The sequence below is a fragment of the Podarcis melisellensis genome (assembly GCF_964234715.1).
Source record: "Podarcis melisellensis genome assembly, chromosome: 16".
Lineage (NCBI taxonomy): Eukaryota > Metazoa > Chordata > Lepidosauria > Squamata > Lacertidae > Podarcis > Podarcis melisellensis.
In genome coordinates this window covers 17706850-17726365 of record NC_138533.1, presented here as the reverse complement: position 1 = coordinate 17726365, position 19516 = coordinate 17706850, and the positions used below count along the sequence as shown (strand labels likewise).

At 44.6% G+C, this 19516-nt stretch overlaps 1 protein-coding gene across 3 annotated transcripts in view; it reads left to right on the top strand.

Moving 5' to 3' along the window:
- Positions 1 to 5651: 5651 nt before the first annotated feature.
- The window catches only part of MEF2D (myocyte enhancer factor 2D), a 135931-nt gene continuing 122066 nt past the window's right edge, over positions 5652 to 19516 (top strand). Inside the window, exons 1-2 of one of the 3 annotated variants that reach the window (XM_081892418.1) lie at positions 5652 to 5742; positions 6584 to 6966. The gene's annotated coding sequence lies outside the window, so the exon portion shown is untranslated. Of the gene's footprint in view, positions 5743 to 6404; positions 6967 to 19516 lie in introns of those variants that run through there. The other 2 variants (XM_081892420.1, XM_081892421.1) reach the window with 2 other exon arrangements.

Sequence of the window (19516 nt, the reverse complement as noted above, 5' to 3'; positions counted from 1 at the left end):
GATGGCTATAGAAGAGGATTAGACAAATCCACAGAAGATAAGGCTATCAGTGGCTACTAGCCATTATGGCTATGCTCTGTCTCCACACTTGGAGGCAGTAATGCGTCTGAATATGAGTTTCTGGAAGCAATGGAGATAGGGGTGGAGAGAGAGAGAGCTCTTGTGCTTGGATCCAGCTTGTGGGTTTCTCACAGAGATGTAGTTGGCCACTGTGAGAACAGGATGCTGGACTAGATAGTCCATTGGCCTGATCCAGCGGTCTCTTCTTATGCTCGTATTGCATGAGCCAGCATGCTAACGGTAAAGTGTTCGGCTCCTGTATCCCCATTGATTCCCTCTTAATTGTGGCTTGATTACCACATTTTTATTACTAGCAGCAGCAGCAGTACTAGTAGGCAACAATCAGTTTCATGGCGTGAAAAAATTATGCACATCAAGCTGTCATTAAAGACAGAACAGCAGGCCACGCTTTTTTCCTTGTCAGATGACAACCCGTTTTATCCACCTGGAATCAGTGACTGACAGCCCCAAGATCAAAATTTGCCATGAGCAGTGGAGAACCCCCTGCCACAGATTGCCAAAAGGAGATGGCATGTGTGGCGCATAAAGGTAAAGGTAAAGGGACCCCTGACCATTAGGTCCGGTCGTGGCTGACTCTGGGGTTGCGGTATTCATCTCGCTTTATTGGCCGAGCGAGCCGGCATACAGCTTATGGGTCATGTGGCCAGCATGACTAAGCCGCCTCTGGTGAACCAGAGCATCGTACGGAAACGCTGTTTACCTTCCCGCTGGATCGGCACCTATTTATCTACTTGCACTTTGATGTGCTTTCGAACTGCTAGGTTGGCAGGAGCCTAGGCAGGGACCGAGCGACGGGAGCTCACTCACCCCATCGCGGGGATTCGAATTGCTGACCTACTGATTGGCAAGTCCTAGGCTCTGTGGTTTAACCCACAGCACCACCCGCATCCCAGTGTGTGGCGCATAGACCCTATCTTATCTTCTACACCCCCTTTCCAGGGAAAGTTGTTGCTGACCAGAGCATTTGTGCTAGAAGAGGCTCTCTGGTAGAAAAAACTGGAGTGCAATTCGACAGGTGACTTAGAAAAGACATTTAAAAATTAGGCATTTCTTACAAGGGACTTTGCGTTCTCTGCAGAAGACCTGCACGGTTCAACATTTTCCTGGAATCTTGTGCTTGGCACCAGAGGGCGATAGAGTGCCACAACCTCTCTGTACCTTGTTGCCCCAAACATGGTAGGGCTGTCTTTGAACACCAGAAAGGTCAGTGTGATGATAAGGGGGGAAATGCTTGAGTGCATTAATGAATAAAAATGCTTTAAAAAAATGTTTATTCTGAAGTCTTAGAGATGAACCTCAGAAAGATTGCGGGAATAATATTTGCATTTTTAAAAATCACCAGTGAAGTTTCTGGGGTTGTGACTCGTTCTGGGAACTGTAGGGCCAAGATAGGCAAACCAGATGAAGGCTGCCTGCATAGCTCCATTGCCTTATACTAAGTCACATTATTGGCCCATCTACCTCAGTATTGCCTACATAAAGTGTGGGAAGACTTTGGCCCTGCAGAGGCTGCTGAACTACAACTCCCATCATCCCATTGGGCACACCTGCTGGGGCTGGTGGGAGTTGTAGTTCAGCAACATCTACAGGGCCAAAGGTTCTCCACATTGCTCTACACTGACTGGCAGCAGCTGTACAGGATTTTAGGCAGGGGACATTCCCAGCTCTTCCTGCAGATGCCAGGGATCCAACCTGGGTCCTTCTACATACAAAACTCTCCCTGTAGATGACAGCTTCTTCAGTGGACAAATTGTCAACACAGGAAGTTGTCACCCTAAAGGAGAGCTATTTAGTTACATGGGGGTTTTGTGCAATGGTAATTGGGTAACTTGCAAATAATATGTCCAGTTTAGAAGCTCTTTGGGGAAACTGGATGTAATTACCCAAACTGGAGCTGATCTAGGAGATTGTGGAACACACACACAAAGGAATAATTAGTACAAGGAAATGAGTCTGGTGAATGTGGTTGATATTTTATTTTGGCTGTGAGTCAGTGTGTGTGTTTTTAGAATGCAGCTTCACGAGGATACTTAGGACACATCCAGATGGAGAACTCTTTCAGGAGCAAACAGATGCAGTCAGACCAGGAATAAAAGTTGAAGTGTGATGGCTTTGTTTGCAAAACCAGACTCAAGCAACTGAGGCTCTGAAAAGGCTTGAGAAGGGGAAATCACTCGCCATGCAAAATACATTTTAACAATTAACTCGCAGATGGATTCTTCTCTCCCAGTCCCCTACCCTCCTTGTTTCTAAGTTAAACTTCTGGAAATGTGATATTTTGTTGCATTGTTCTCTGACACTGAAAATGGCTTAGGTGTGAATTCATGCAGTGTAACTGGTCTCTCAGCTGTGTGGAAAGCGAGTAAGGTGTGTGTAGGTGTGAGTGGGTGTGAGTGTGAGGTTTCTGTTTCCTGATTTGCCAATTGCAAGCGGCTGATTTTGCTATGTGGCACCCCAGGCCTGGAGAAATTCTCTCTAGCTGCACTGTAAATGAGAAGAAAGCCGAAATCACAAGTGCATTTAATGTTCTTTAATTACACGTGGGAATCTTCACCCACTTCACCATGAATCACAAGTCCTGTGACTTTTTTTCAGGGGAGATTGTGGCCACATTCACACCGTACATTTAAAGCACTGTGATACCACTTTAAACAGTCATGGCTTCTCCCAAAGCATATTGGGAACTGCAGTTTGTTAAGGGTGCTGAGAGTTGTTAGGAGACACCTTTCCCCCTCACGAAGCCACAATACCCAGAATTCCCTGTGAAGAGGGACTGGGTCAGACCCTCCAAGTGTCCCTATTTTCCAGTGACAGTCCCAGATTTACAGAAGCCGTCTGAGTTTCTGATTTGATCACGGAATGTTCTGCTTTTCCTTAGAACATCCTTATTTTCATCGGAGAAATGTTGGAGGGTATGGCGTTATTGGACTCTAGAGTCAAGGAGAAAAGTAACTATACAACCTTTAGAAGATATCTGAAGGCAGCCCTGTATACAGAAGTTTTTTTTAATGATTAATGCTTTATTATGTCAGACAGGTAGAGTATAAATAATAAAATTATCACCATCATCACCCTCATTTTTATCACCTATTACATCCCTATTTTCTTGAAGAAGAGACAAGCCCATTTTTCAGATTCACGCAGCAGTTCTCAACTTGTGGGTCCCCAGATGTTGTTGGACTACAACTCCCATCATCCCTGAGCTCTGGCCTTGCTAGCTAGGGGTGATGGGAGTTGTAGTTCAACAACATCTGGGGACCCACAGGTTGAGAAAGGCTGCTTGACCAGGGTATCTCAAGCCCATCCCCTAGGCATACCTCTTCTCAGGCGAATATAATTTGGGGGTAGTTTTAGTAATATTATTTTATCTAGACTAGAGAAAAGTCTGCCGTGTTCCCTCTTAAACACTTTTGTGTACCTCCTGGGGGGTATGTGTGCCACACTTTGGGAAACAGTGCCCTAGGGGAACCCTTCAGACTCCTCATGGACGCATGAGGGAATTACATTCATTCATTCTAGTCTGTACCTATTTAGAAGTGCTAACTGGCCTTGCAAATGCTTCTAACTATATGCATTACAACATCTTCTCTTAGTGCTATTTTTTTCCAGAAAAAGAGGAGCCAGAACTCACCAGGAACACCTCCCTCATTCTCTTAGAATTGCAATGGTGCCCCCCTGAAAGGTGCTGGAACTGACTTCCAATGAGTTTCCTTCTCCTAAGGGGGAAAAAACACCTTTTTGAATCTGAAATTTATTTATTTATTTGATGGTGACCCTTTAGAAGAGATAACAGGCCCTCCAGCTGTTGCTTGTGGAAATGTTTCCCTGGCCCTTCAAACCTTGAGGGGACAGTGTCAGCTCTCTAGAGAGAATTTTTGTGATATTCTGGCACTTTGAAGCTAACAGGGAAGAGAAGTTAAATATTATTCTTGCTAATACTATTATTATTACTAGTTATAGGGTGGTAGCTGTGTTGGTCTGCCGTAGTCGAAACAAAATAAAAAAATTCCTTCCAGTAGCACCTTAGAGACCAACTAAGTTTGTTATTGGTATGATCTTTCATGTGCATGCACACTTGGTATTTGAAGACGTGTGCATGCACACAAAAGCTCATACCAATAATAAGCTTAGCTGGTCTTTAAGGTGCCATTATTATTATTACTATTACTATCATCATTATTATTAGTTATATACTACTTAATGCCAACATAGGCTTCTAAGCAGTTTACAAAGTATAACATTCAGTTACCAGTTAATTAGCCCTACTCTCCTGAAAGTGTCTAGAGGACCTGTGCCAGTTTGTTCTTTGTGTAATGGCAAAGTCTTCATGAGTCATCCCTTGCAGGGTTTTAGTCCCAACACAAAAGTGGCGGGTGGGGGGCGGGGAATGGCCAAAAACGGTCCTAAAATTGCACAGAAAGGTTTTTAAAAGGCATGAAAACAGTGTCTAGCAATTCCACAAGCCTTTGGAAGTGCAATTCTAAGAGCCGTTGCAGGCCTGTGGAGAGTTGGAGTTTGAGGAAGGAGGTTGGGAGTGAGCGATTGTGTTAGAGTTTGTTTGGCATAATTTGGCAGCTAGTAAGTGCTGCTGGTTTCTCAAGGGTTTCCAGAAGTTTAGAGGGTGTTTGCTAGCTTTCCCAATGGGCATATTTCAATTATATGTGATTTCATGTATGCATGCAGTGCCTCAGAACGTAACCCCCACATAAATTGGGAGTTGCTCTCTCTCTATACAGTAGATATAAGGGGCAGGGAGCGTCCATCTGCCTGAGGTTTTTTTTTGGGGGGGGGGAATACTGTGTTCTTTAAATGGATAGTGTAATTTGTGAGTTTGGACCCATCAGACCTAAATAACGGGTGAAATCATGCCAAGTCATGATTCATTCTTAAATCAAAATGGCGCCAGCATCCAAACGTTCATGAAGAAACCCTTGTGCCAAGTTTGGCAACAGCATTTTGAGAAGTGCCTGAATGCATGGACAAGAGACAGACGAGTTCCTGTAAATAATCCTGGAATCGTAGTTTGTTGAAGGGTGTTGGGAATACTAGCACACTTCTGTTTTCAAATTGTGTATCCTTACGTCGCAGAAGCAAGGACCCTTTTCACAGAAGTATTTCTGGTGATCTCTGAGAAAAGGCAAAAAGTATTCTACAGCTTTTTATAGTACTTGAACTGAAACTCCCCCCCCCCAAAAAAAAACCTGCTGCCACATTTTGGCTACCTTTTTAGTTGATTGAAAAGTTCTCTTTATTTAAAAAAACGCAAAAAAGTAGCTGCAAAAGAATAGAATGTGTTTTCTATATATGTAAGCATGAAATACAATATTATAATGTATTTATGTACAAAAAGCCAATTATGGTTCAAAGAGCTTTGCATATATGTATTAGGTGACCTTGATTTCTATCACATTTTAAGCAGAATGCCGTTTGATGAGTGAAAATAATCCATAAGGCCGGTCGTTGTATTGGAATCGTCTTGACCAAATGCGGTTTTAAGCAATTAATCTAACCAGCCAATCACCACCCTCTTATTTATTCTGCTCTTTCTCTCTCCCTCATGGCTTCTTTAGGAATGAACACACTGAATATTGATGTGTCCAGCTGTTCTTGGAGGCTGGGAGGGAAAAAAGGCTGATTAAGAAGAAAGAAACGAAAGAAAAGGTAAACAAACACACACGAGAGACAATGTTGTGCAGTGGTTAGAGCTTGGGGCTAAAGGGCATTGCATTCTCCACGCAGCTGACCTGCCTTGCAGGACTGTTGTGTGGAAAGAACCGGCCCCATCGCCCTTTTGAGAAAGCGGTAGCATTAAAATGCAAATAAACCTTTGAAAAATAGCTCCTAAAACCATTTAAAACGCTGTAAAATCTTTTAAAGGGAGAGACCTTTTAACCCGTCTTGAAGGGCTGGTGTTAAAGACGGGGGGGGGGCAAGCCACGTCCCCTACCCTTTTGAAGAAAAAGGTAGCATGGAAGAATGCAATACACTTTTAAAAGAAAAAGTGTGCGGAGGACCACAGGGAAATCCTAGTGCTGCCATTTCTGCCAAGCCACCCAGAGGGGGCCCAAATCCAGTTGCAATACGAAGGGAGAGGGAAAAGAGGGCAAGGCGGAGCGCGGGCCGCTTTAAGCGCTCCTTTGGCGAGCTGAACCAACTTCCCGCAGGCGGAAGGATATACAGGCAGAGGCCGCACTGCAACCTAGCTTGCATGTTTGCAAGGAGGAGGTGTGTGTGTATTGAGATGTCCGTGTGTATGTATGCATATATATAAAATTTTGGGGCCTGGTTGGCCCCGCCCTTCCTTCTCTTTGATTGGACCCCGGTCGCCATCTGCTTTGCTTCCTCTTAGCCCCCCCTCCTTTTCCAATACTTGGGTTGCACACACTCACACATACACACACACAATCTCTCTCTGGCAACGTTGTAGCCTCTCCTCCACCCCCCCCGGGTTGTGCAATGTAGTTGCCTTGTTATTAATTTATTATTATTATTTTTAAAAAAGAATTGTCGCTAGGAAGGAAGAGAAGCGCGAGAAGAGGAGAGAGAGAGAGGCAGAGCGAAGAAAGAAAGAGGAAGAGGAGGAGGAAAAATTAAAAAAAAATCAAACAAGGACGCAGGATTGCAAAGAATCGGCGGCGGCTCCCAGGAGGACGAACTTTAAAGCTGAGGGGGACTGAGATTGGCACCGGGGCTGTATGCTGAGAATGTGCTTGTCCTCCTTTTAGGGGGAGGGAGGTTGCTTGGTTTTTCTCCCCCCTCCCCGCACTCCCCGCCGCCTTTTTGTTGTTGTTGTTCGAGAGAGGCCCTTGAGGCAGCCAGCCTGTTCTTGGGAGATCAGCTGTCTTTGGAGGCGCTCCGAGGAGCCAAAGGCAGAGAGAGGAGAAGGTAAGTGAAACTTACACGCGTTGTGTCAGTTTTCTTGGGGGTGGTGTTGTTCTTGTGTCCTCCAACCCCACCCCCCGTCTCTTTCCGGGGTGCAAAGCAGGATCTTTCTTGAATTGGGTGGGGGAGACCAGATTCCTCCCGCCCCCCTTCCCGGGGCCTGGGGTTGTTTGGAGAGGAAGACGGCAGGAGGCTCAACAGAAAAATAAGACATGGACTCTTCCAAGCTCATTTCCTCATGACATTTCTGTTTCCACCCCCCCTCCCACCCCGCAAACAAACAAACCAGCAAAATGGTACAGTACTGTAAAGCGAGGAAGCGGGGAGGAGATGTACCAAGGAGAGTCAGGGCAGAAGTGGCTGCTTTCTTAAGTGGGGGGAGATACGTGTGTGAGTGTTTTAGGGGTCACCGATGGGGAGGGGAAGATGAGGGAGAAAGTGGAGATGGGCAGCTTCCAGGGGAAAAAGCTAGAGAATTGATCCGTGTGTGTTTGGGTGGGAGTGGTGGGGTGTAAAAAGAGAGGCAGAGAAGGGAGCAAGCACTTGAGATCGATGTGGAGAGTTGGGGTGTGAAATCTAGGGTTGCTGGAAAATAGGAATAAACTGAGGTGAAAGGGAGAGCTGTGGATGAAAGTGCAGGTAATGGGGTGCATTGGAGAGTAGGGTGCATAGTGTTTGGGTGCCTCTTCAGAGGTGGGAGGGAGAGATACAGGGAACTTTAAAATAGAAGATAGATAGGGAAATTGTCCCAGTATAATGTATCTTGGGCTTATCCTGAAATGCAGGTTTCATTATAGTGTGTGTAGTCAAAGGGTTGGGGCGAAAAGTGCATTGGAAGAATAATTCTAAGTGTGCATTGTTTTTTTAAGAGAATGATGAGAACTTAGGGAGAAATATTGGGGTGCCTAGATTCTGATGTTATGAGACGGCATTTGTAGAGAGGAGGGGAAGAATACACCCCCCTCCCCCCTGACTTGGGAAGAGTGAATGGTTAGAAAGGAAAGAGGAAGGATAATAAGGAAATACGATGGGTACAAATTATGCAGTCTGGCTGAAGAATATAAGGGAAAGAATCATGCGAAACTGGAGGAATGGTTTCTTGAGATGTGGAAGGAACTGGTGGAAAGCAATTCTGCAGGAAGTGAAAGGGTTTGTGGGGGGGGAGAGGGTTAAAGGGGAGCATCTTGGAGCAAAAAAGCCCACTATTATTTTATGTAACTGGTGCTCTTTAAAATGTGCTAGCCTCTCTAGATCTTGACGTCCTGTCAAGTCAACAGTGTTCCCATTTGACAAATGGAGGACTGAGGCCCAGAGAGACCGGCAGTGCAGGCATATATGCCTACCCAGAAATAAACCCCATTGAGTTTGATGGCACTTACTTTATGTGCTTAATTCTGAGAAGTAAGTTTGCTTAAAAGCCACTAATGGAGATGAGAGTCCACCACCTTCCAAGGAAGGCTGTTCCTAAGTCAGTATGCTTGATGTTTAGTAAAAAAAACAACCCAAACCCTGTCTTGTCATTTGAATCCATCGGTTCTAGAGCAACAGCAAAGAATTCTGCTCTATCTGTGCGACAACCCTTCTCAGGACCTTTTATGTTGGTCCTCAGTTGCTGTCCCAAATTGAAAACTGTGTCTCTGTGTGCGGATATTCATTGGCAGCTCACTGTCCTTATCAACATCAGCACAAAACAACAGAGCAGCCACGCAGGATTTGTGGGTTGTGCTGTGTGTTGTGTGTAGGACTGTGAGGAATTGCTTTATGCCCCTACGAGGTGTCCTTTGCAAGCCTAGCACCCTCCAGAAGTTTTGGGCTACAACTCTCAGTTGTGCTGCCTGGGCTGATGGGACTTGTAGTCTTAAGCATCTGGAAGGGGGCAGGTTTGTGAAGGCTGGCTTGGAGGCTTAAGATTCACAGAGTCACTTTATTTTAAAGCATCACAAAGTCTCTAGGATGTTTGCTGTTGTTGGTTCAAGAGTATGAGCCAAGAAGTCTCGGGTTCAGATACTACCTCTGCCATGACCTCCCCAGATACCCTTTGCCAAGTCCTCAGCACACACACCTTGCCCCCCATATGTCTTGATCAAAGCAAATAATTATTGCTACTAGTCATGGTGAGCCAAATAGAGCCTCCAAAATTGGAGACAGGGTACCTGTGACCGCTAGATTCTGAAGAAATGGCTGTTGCCTCTGTGCCTTATATATGGCCTTCCTGGGAGTCTTTGTTGGACCCACCTTGACTTGACCCAGCAAGGCAATTCTTCCGTTCATAATACTGGCCTTCTTGCCAGCCCTGTTGCAAGAATTACCATCACAGGGCATGTAAAGAGTTTTCAGTGCTTAAGAGAGAGAGATTTATGGCAGTAATATTAGATTTGCTACGCTACCCCAAACCTCCAAACAGACATTTATATGACAAACTATTTATGACCTCATTGGCCTCAGAAGTAATTCGGAGCTCGAATTAGGCCAAGTGCCATCTTCCAGTGGGACTGATTCTCTTGGAACACAGCTGTGCAAGCCTTTGTATTACACGTAATTCTCTGCTGGAAAATAATGAAGAGCTGTGTGTAACCTGAAGCCTTCCAGATTCTCACACCAGTGTGTGTTGTTTTTAAAACATTTCCCAATACTCTTTTATATGTGTGTCAATGTTAATAGCAGTTTTGTTTGGATATGCTATGTGGATGGCGCCTGGTAGTTATAGTTAGCAAACTGTCTCTTCCCCAAATCCAGAACTGCGAATAGGCAAGGATTATGGGAGTTGTAGTCCAGCAACATCAGGTTCCCCCATCGCTGACCTACTTTGTTTCTGTTCTGATGGGTGATGATTCTGCTGCTGCTGCCATTTAGTGCAACCATTGCAAGCTGGTGTCCTCCACTCAGCTGGCTAGGGCTGATGGGAGATGTAGTCCAAAACATCTGAGTGGAGGACATTAGCTTGCAAAGGCTGCACTGGTGAAATATTAGTGTGCGTATGTGTGTAAGCAATACTTACACTGGTGCCTGTGTTTGGAGAGGGCAGTGTGTCTGGCTTTTACAGCTGGAGAAGTGAAGCACATTGGACTAGCAAAGGCAGATGCTCTTGATAAGCAGAAATTGTGGGCTTTGCTGACCTTCTACGTTGTGAAGGCTGCCAGCTCTGGTTGTTTGGATCTGGTTAAAATCCTAGAAAAAGCTGGTTGTGTGGACTTCTTCAGCCATTTCCCAGACAGGCTCCATGGGGGAAGAAGAGGAGAGATGATGGTGGTTCTCAGAGGATTGTCGGAAGAGGGCAGCGGGGCATCTGCAGCAGCTGTGCTAAGTGTCAAATTGTTCTTGACATGTTTTTGGGTGTTTGCGTCTCTCTGGGCACCCTTTTGGGAAGGGAAGGCTGTTACTTCTGGGCTGATCCACTGAGTACTAGTACCTTTTCAGTCAGCAGGGAAGACAGGTATTTTGAATTTTGCCAGGCATAATCCTTGTGATGTGCCGGGTGATGGTGGGGACTGGATTTTTTTATAAAAAGGATGAGCAATTGTCTAGATGGCTTGCCAGCCAAGGAGTGGAAACAAGTCACTTCTCCCAACCTGGCTTATAGCCAGTCCATATTCATCTGCACACCAAACATACTTCTTTTTCCTTGTGGCAGTGGTGTCTTCCCCACCCCCCCTTTCTGAGTGCCATTTTAGTTGTGCTCTTGCACAAACATTACACACACTTCAACGCTACCTTTTATGTACTTTGTTGTTCTTGTTTTCATAGCTCTTTCCCCTGTGGTACAAGTGTGTTTGTCACTCGGTTGGACCCTTTCCCCCTTAAATTACGGTACTTGTTTGCTTGTAACTGACTCTTGTGTGCGTTTACGCAATTTTTTCTCACCTGGCCGAAGTCACCCTCTGACATCCAGTGTTTGCATGGTGCTTATTCTCTGTCTGTCTGTCTGTCTGTCTGTCTGTCTTTGCAACAGAGGCCCATCTCTGTCTGCCCCTGCCTTCCAAAATGAGGCACGTAATGTCTACAGCGAGGGCCTTTTTGGTGATGGTGCCCTGTTTATGAAACACCCTTCCTCACGCCCACCACCCACACTTTGGAACTCCCTGCCTTTTGACATCAGGCAAGCACCTTCACTCTACTCTTTTCAGGGCTTGCTAAAAACAATGTTGTTTAGACAAGCCTTCCCAGATATAAAGAATGTGGATGTGTGCTTTAATCTGTTTTTAGCTTATCATTCGGTTTAATTATTTTTGAATGTTTTAAATAGCTGTTTTTACTAAAAATTTCATTGTTTTATTCTTTTGTAAACTGCTTTGAGGTGTCTTGTTTTTTTGTTTCAAGCAGTATATAGATTTTATGATGTGAATAAAATAGACAGATGCCAGTTCAGGGCCTGTGTCTTCAGTGCTTGATCTGTTTGTTTGACATTTGAATGGCTAATTGGTTTTTTTTTTTTAATTCCTTGCATACCCCCATTTCAAGACTTTGAGGTGTATGATTTCCATGTATGATTTATCGCCAACCCTGTTGCAGAAGATTATAAATGGGCAGAATAGGATCTGAATCGATCTGTGTCTTATAAACCGTTGCTGGTGCTGCCTGTTTGAACAGTTGATGGGATGGCAGAATGGAGAGCCGGGGGTTTGAAGCCCGTCAGCCTGTTTCCCCAGGATGTTAACTGGTTCACCTGCCCTTTAATCTAGGCCTGGCTGAGTTCAGCTCCAGAGGGATAATCTGTGGTAATGAAGCTGGCTGCTTTTCACCGGTTTGTGCGCACTCTTATTGCCTCCTGTTGTTTTTGCTGGTTTCTATGGTTATTGTTATAATTTGTCACTTTTATGAATGTTGTTGTTGAGCCGTTTTGCAGGCTGGGATGTGGCCCAGTGGCATAAACCAGCAGTGTACACGTTCACCCCACCCTCACTCAAGTAAATATAGGCTCACTTCTGTAAGCAGAGGTGCATGGTCTTGGTTGCTGCTAAGAGTCCCTCTCTCCATATCCAAACTCTATGCAGGTGTGAGAAAGGGGAGCTCCACAACCCTCACCCCAGTATCACACTCCATTTCTGCTTTGATGTGCCCTCTGCAGGGATGTTGGCCTCTGTTATTATGTAAAATTCATACGCCAAGTTTGGATGGTTAGATATAAAAATATCCTATTGGGATACTTGTATTATTATTATTGTCATTGTCATCATCATCATTATTAAAGGTAAAGGGACCCCTGACCATTAGGTCCAGTCGTGACCGACTCTGGGGTTGCGGCACTCATCTCGCTTTATTGGCCGAGGGAGCCAGTGTACAGCTTCTGGGTCATGTGGCCAGCATGACTAAGCCGCTTCTGGTGAACCAGAGCAGCGCACGGAAACGCCATTTACCGTACCTTCTCGCTTTGACGTGCTTTCGAACTGCTAGGTTGGCAGCAGCAGGGACCAAGCAACGGGAGCTCAATCCGTCACGGGGATTTGAACCGCTGACCTTCTGATCAGCAAGTCCTAGTTTCTGTGGTTTAACCCACAGCGCCACCCGCGTCCCTATCATTATTATTACTATTGCATTTATATCTTGTCTTTCCTCCAAGGAGCTCAAGATGGCAACATGGTTCTTCCTCTCCTCATTTTATCCTCACAACAACCTTGTGATGTAGGTCAGGGTGAGAAGTAGTGACTGAGCTCATTGTCACCTTGTGAGCGTCATGGCTGAGTGGGGATTTGAACCCTGGTTCCCTAGGTCCTTGTCTATCATTTGAACCACTATACCACACTTGCTCTCAGATTTCAGGTTTCTTCATGGCCTAGAAACATCTTAAGTCAGCCTTCCCCAAATGTGGTGCCAGCTGGGGCTGATGGGAATTGTAGTTCAAAATGACTGTGCTGGCTGGGGCTGGGGCTTGAGGGGGACTGTAGTCCAAAACATCTGGAGGTCAGGTCACCAGGCTGGGAAAGGCTGTATTAAGGTGGCATGTTTTTAGATGTCTTGATGGACAGTGTTGCTTGTACAAGGTTTGTTGGGTTCCTCTTAGGACTAGTCCATCTGGCCTCTGTTCCTGATAGAGATGGACTTTATCAAGAGAGCACACTTTTATTTATATACTAAGATAATCTATATCCTGTCTTTCACAACATGCTGTTGGGGCAGGTTACATTGCATCACAAATACTACTCAGCAAATGCAAACACTTTACACCTATGAAAATATTGTTGTGCAGTTCCTTTATTTGGTGGCACAATAAATAAATCCTTCCTGCCGGTCAGAGGCAGAATGAAAAAGCAGCATTTTTACCTGGTGTTGGGACCTGCCCGCCATGGGTACCTGTCTAATGTGAAAGCAGAGAGTCCTCTGGGTATGGGGTGCCACTCCCAAGAAGGCTCTGTTCTGTTTTTCCCCCTGGATAATCAGATCTTTGCTAATGGTGCGGCTACCAATAGAGCCTCGCTAGCTGGTTTCCACTTAGAGGCAGGACAGTGTTTGGAGAGGGTCCCAAGTCGTTCAGGGCTTCATACGCCAGAATCAACACCTTGAATTGCTCATCTGTGTGGGCTCCCAAACTCATAGCCACTCATAGTCAAGGGTCACCCGGATTTGGTTTTAACTCATGACCTTAGGGAAAATGGGGTTCCTGAGTGTTTGAGTCTTTTGTTTGGCTGCCCAATGTGTTTCTGGCAGGTGACTCTGTTTTTCTGCCTTCATTCTCAAGTTTTATTTTCTCTCCCTCCCTCCCTCCCTCCCTCCCTCTCTCTCTTTTCTTCCTTCCTTCCACCAGCTGGTTCAACTGCCTGACTGTGGCCATGTCTCTAACGCTGTGCGGTGGGGCTTATTGCTCTTTCCCCTTCCTGTTTCCTTCCTCCCCCCACTTTATCGTCAGCATCAAAGAACCTGTTGTAAAAAAATAATATTAAGATGATAGTTGACGGTCTTTGGGTTCTGAACCACTGTCTGGAGCTGATAATGATAACTGATCTAAGACTGAATCCTGACAAGACAGAAGAGGGTCTAGGTTCCATAGGAACGGTCAATCTAGTGATAGGAGTTGGGTCCATGGGCACATTTGCAAATGGGAGAAATTGTTGTGGGCATCTCTCTCTCTCTCTCTCTCTCTCTCTCTCTCTCTCTCTCTCTCTCTCTCTCTGACACACACACACACACACACACACACACGGGTTGCCTGCTCAGACCCTGAGTTTTCAGGGCCCAAACCTGAGATCTAGGGGTGGTGTTATTATATTTAACCACAGTCACTGAGAGCATGTCATTAGAATAAAAAAGTACTGTATCACAAGTGAGCAAATATGTTGCTGGTTGGAATTTAAGATTGAAACCTTAGCTAAAGCAGAAGTGAGGGGACCCGTTCCTTCTCACCTGCTTAGGGAGCCTAGGTAGGGAATATTTAATCTAAAAGGAGAGAGTAAAGGAGGACAGAGGACTTCAGAGAGGCTATGCAGTAATTTGTAGCTGGCTCCTGCCAGGCTAAAGCTTGTAAGCTGCATGCACAGTCTTCTTAATCAGCACCACCACCATCATAAGTAATCATCATCATAAAATTTAAGGCACTCTTCCCCACCTGGAGATTCAAGCTCTCCTCCTGCCACCTGGAGGGGCCCTGAAAAACCTGGAGAATTCAGACAAGCCTTACACACACATACACATGCTGCAATCAGACATCTCAACCTCTTACATTGGCTACAATGGGATGCTTCTTTCAAGCCTAATCGCAGTGTATCTGATACACTTGGTATCTGAAGAAGTGTGCATGCACACAAAAGCTCATACCAATAGCAAACTTAGTTGGTCTCTAAGGTGCTACTGGAAGGATTTATTTTTTTATCCTGTGAGGTAGGTTATGTTGGGGGAGAGTGGCTCAATTCCAACATGGGGTCGTGCAATGGTTAAGGAAACTTAACTCTGATTTTTGACTTCTGGAATCGTAAACCTTGGTTATAATTCTGTTTCCATCACTTGGGAATGGTGCACCAGGGAGGCATGAGTGAAATTAAGAAGCATGGGTGTTAGAGGATACTGGCTGGCTGCTGTTTGAAAATTTAAACCATAGATTTGGTAGTATAAACGATTGGTTTGCACAAACCATTATTTGATCTTCCTTCCCCTCCTCTACCATGCCAGCTCGTTGCACCCCAGAGGTTTTGGGTGACAACTCCCGCTGGTTTGTGTTTTGAAATGATTTCATATTTGATTGTTACTGGAATGATGTGTTGATGTGGCCTTTTTTGTTCTGTTTTGTGTGAGCTGCTTTGAGCGCATTTATATGGAAAAGCAGCATTCAGCTTTTGAAAAAGAATGGTGATAACTTCCATCAGCTCTGTGCTCGTGAGGCGTGATGGAAGTTGTATTCCAAAACATCTAGAGGGCACCAGGTTGGAAAAGGGCTGTTCTGTTCAGCTATTAGCCAATGACACTGTTGAGAAATCTGTGGTGGAGGAGAAAATCTGCAAGTAATCTGGGGGAAATTGGCCACGGCAATAGCAAATTTGGGATGTGTTTTGATAAAACATTGGGAGGATTTGAAAACCACCATAGTGTTCCCTTTTTGTCTTCTTTTGCAATATTTTTTTTTAAAAAAATTGGGATTACTAATTTTTGTGTGTTGTCAACAGTTTAAGTATGCGTGAGGATCTGTTTTGATTTACATTGCGAAATAGGATTCAAAGGTTTTAAAAAGATTGCAAAACCACAGTGAGGAAGCCCATCGGCTGGAATATCAAGCGGTTCATACCAATTTTTTTGAGGGGGAAGGGAAGTTACTTTGCCCTCCTCCTCCTTGACAGTGAGTTGAAGAGTGGGACAAATTGAGTGAAGGCTTGGGCCTACCACTATTCAGGGTTGCTGGGACTTGGGGACACCCCAAACCCTCTTACAGAGTAGGACTTCCACCTGCTCAAACTATTTTGCAATGGTTGTGATGTGGATTTTAGATACCTCATCCCTGATCAATGCCTGTCCTGATCTTCTCTCTATATATTTACTGCTTTTCAACACTGTTCCCACAGCCAATTAAAACCAATATCAGCAATTAAAATGTATTTAAAATATTAATATAAAACGACTGTGGAATACATAAAACCAAGTTTTTTTTCTGATTAAGTGGGTCTTGGAATCTAAATAAATGAAACAACCTATTGATTCAATTATCAATAAGTGAATGAAATACTTGGTTAGTGCGTATTGCTAGATTTCCCCTTCTTTGTAACAGAAGAACACCCCTGCTAGATCAGGCCTCCTAGCCCAGTATCCTGTTTCTATGCCCAAATCTCCAGGAAGTCAGCAGACAGGTGCCACAGGTATCCTACTGTTGTTAAAGTTCTCATTATTTTAATCTGTATGCTATCTTTCTACACGAGTGTGTCCATGGTTGCTCACAAGACGAGGAAAGCAGGAACAAGAACAGCAATGCATATCAAAGCATCATCACAACAGTCTATTGTTTAACCAATCAATTTCAAAACAGAATACAGCAATCCTCGTTTCAGTCATAATTGCAGCTTTGTAACATTTTAAATTCATTACAAATAGACAGTGTCAATCATTAAAGCACCACATCAGTTCCTGTTCTTTATCTGTTGTTAAAATGTGTAAGCCCTCTAGAGTCAGGTATGATAAAATGGTTCCAAGTTTGATATTAATAAGACAGCCTTTGCTAAGCTGGTGCCCTCCAGATGTTTTGGACTCCAATACCCATCAGCCCCAGCCAGCACAAGTTGTAGTCCAAAACATCTGAAGGCAACAATCTTAACCTGGAGGTTGAGAATGGCGACAGTAAAATTATGCCTGGCATGGAGAAAGTGGAGAGAGAAAGTTTTTCTCCACTAGAACCCAGTGGAGACTGTCCAATGAAGTTGAATGTTGGGAGATTCAGGACAGATAACAGTTCTTTATGCAGTGCATAGTTAAACTGTGGAACTCTCTCCCACAGGAGGCAGTGATGACCACCAACTTGAATGGCTTTAAAGGAGAACTGAAGAAATTCATGACAAAATAGGCTATCAGTGGCTACTAGCCACAATGACTATGCTTTGCCTCCACAGTCCGTGGCATCAATGCTTCTGAATGCCAGTTGCTGGGGATCACAGGTGGGGAGAGCACTGTCACTAACATGTCCCGCTTGCAAATTGCCCGCAGGTATCTGGTTGGCCACTGATAGCATGCTGGTCTAGAAGATGCACCACAGACCTGATCAAGCAGTCTCTTCATCAAGGTTCTGCTTAGCTTGCATGGTCAGTAGCCATTGGCAGGCCTATATAATATTGTGCAGGCAACTCCCCATTTATGCAGGGTTACATTCCAAGGCGCCATGTATTGCATATATTTTGGAACACCATTGAAAAAGCCTGCAAACACCCTTCAAATCTCCTTGCTCAAACTCCAACTCTCCACAGGCCTCAAAGGTCGGTGCAAAGGCTCCTGGGATTGCATTTGCAAAGGCTTGTGTGGGATTGCTAGACACTGTTTATGTGGTATTTTTGCCGTTTTCACACTCTTTTAGGGTCATTTTTGCCCCTTTTCGTGCTACTTCCAGGTTCATAGAGATGTGTGTGCGCACGTGTCTTGAACGTGTGTAAATGGGGAGTTGCCTGTACTATCCTTGTGGATTTGAAGCCCCAATGGAGATTGGCTGAGCAGTTATGGTGGCACAGAATGTTTGGGTCTTGTTTTGGAAACTGTGAGGAAAGGGACAGTTGTCAGCTTGACTGGGATTGAAATGGCACGTGAGGGTACAAGGAGGATTGGTAAGTAGGGTAGGTAGATGACAGGGGGCCTAAAGGAAGAATACAGAGCATATTTCAAAAAATAAAACCAGGACTCCCCAAAAGTAGTTGAGCTTTTTGTTACGCAATTTTTCGATTGACTGGCCAGGACAAAGCGCTGCCGTTCGGAATTCCCTGCCCCCTGGACATCAGTTCCGCCTTTGAAATCCCGTTAATGTCTGGGAAAATCTGGACATATGGCAGCCCTATTTGTGGCTCCCAACTATGGAACTCTCTACCACCAGAGGCAAATTTGTCGCCTTCACTGAGGTGTTTCTCCCATCTATTAAAAAAAAAAAACTTACTCCGTTTGGCTGCTGGGGACTGATGAGACGGTCTGCTTTCTGTTTACTGTGAATGATGTATTTGGGGCTGATTTTTGAATGTGGTGATTGTATGGTTTTATTGTTGATTTTTTACTATGTGTTTTACTACATTTCCTATGCACCATCTTGGAATGCTCAGATGAAGGGTGGTCTAAAAAATATAACAAGTAATAATAAAGTAATAATATTTAATTGAAAGGACAGATACTGTCTTTGCTTTTCAACTGGTTCAAAGCAATGAGGTCCAGCAAGACTTAATTGTTCTCTTGGCTGAGACATCTCTAGGATGTAGGGCCTTAACTAAACATGTTGACGAGTTGAACTGCTCCAATTAATGGTTAGTCATTTACTTAGCACTTGTAGCGTTTGGTTTACAAGCCTGATGCCATTCGTCTTTCCAGCCCTTGCAAGGTAGGCCATAATAATATTCCCATTTTGTGGAGGAGACACCGAAACAAACTAGTCAGGGGGAGTGTGAGCTGGAATCTGAACCCTGATGCAGGTCCACTCAAGGTGTATTTGGTGGGGTTTACTCCCAAGTAAGAGTAAAAGGGATTGCAGTAATAATGTCTTTTCAAGTCAACTGCTTCTCTCTGAAGTGTTTATGTTGAGGATGCTGCTGAAGAAGCTATAAAAGAGGACCAGTCAGACCTTTTATTATTGGCATAGATGATATAATTATTTTGGGATGAGGTTAATAGGAAGGGGTTTGGGGTCAAAGCAAATGCCTTAATGCTTAAGCCATTGTTGTAAGAACACCAGTAGTTATGAGTGACCTTTCAGGCAGTCAATAGCAACTGCTTGGCTTTTTAAAAGAAATTGATTATAAATTGCCTCCTAAATGATTGATTTTAGCTCTTTCTATAAGCTGTAAAATACTCTCCAAGCAAAGAAAATAAATTTGTACCGTACAAAATCTTGAGGTGAGAGTTTTTTAAAGGGAGGAGTTTGAATCCCAATCAAATCATATTCTTATTTTTATTATTAGACAGCCTTTGCTAACCTGGTACCCTTCTCCAGATGTTATAGGACTCCAACTCCCATCAGTTCGCAGCCAGCACAGCCATTTTGGACTCCCAACTGCGGCTGATGGGAGTTGTAGTCCAAATCATCTGTAGAGCACCAGTCTGATTGAATGCACAACAGAAGCACCCATTTGGGTCAGATCAGGCTGGGTCCATCTGGTCCAGTCTTCTGTTTTCAGCTGTGGCCAGGCAGGTGCCTCTGGAAAAGCCCTCAAGAGGAAGTAAAGCTGAGTAGGGATTTGAACCTAGGTCTTCCCCTGGTTCCCCCAGCGAGCCCTGGTCAACAACTAAGCTGCCATCAGGGCAATGCCCCATAGGGCAAGGTGAGACAGCCAGCTCAGGTGGCAGGATCCACTTTGCACAAAATCTGGGAGGGTGCAGGAAGTTTAGTGGTGAAAGTGAGCAGATGTGTTGTGGGGGGAACATCTGCCTTGTTTGGACTTTCAGCAGCTCTGCTGGTTATTTG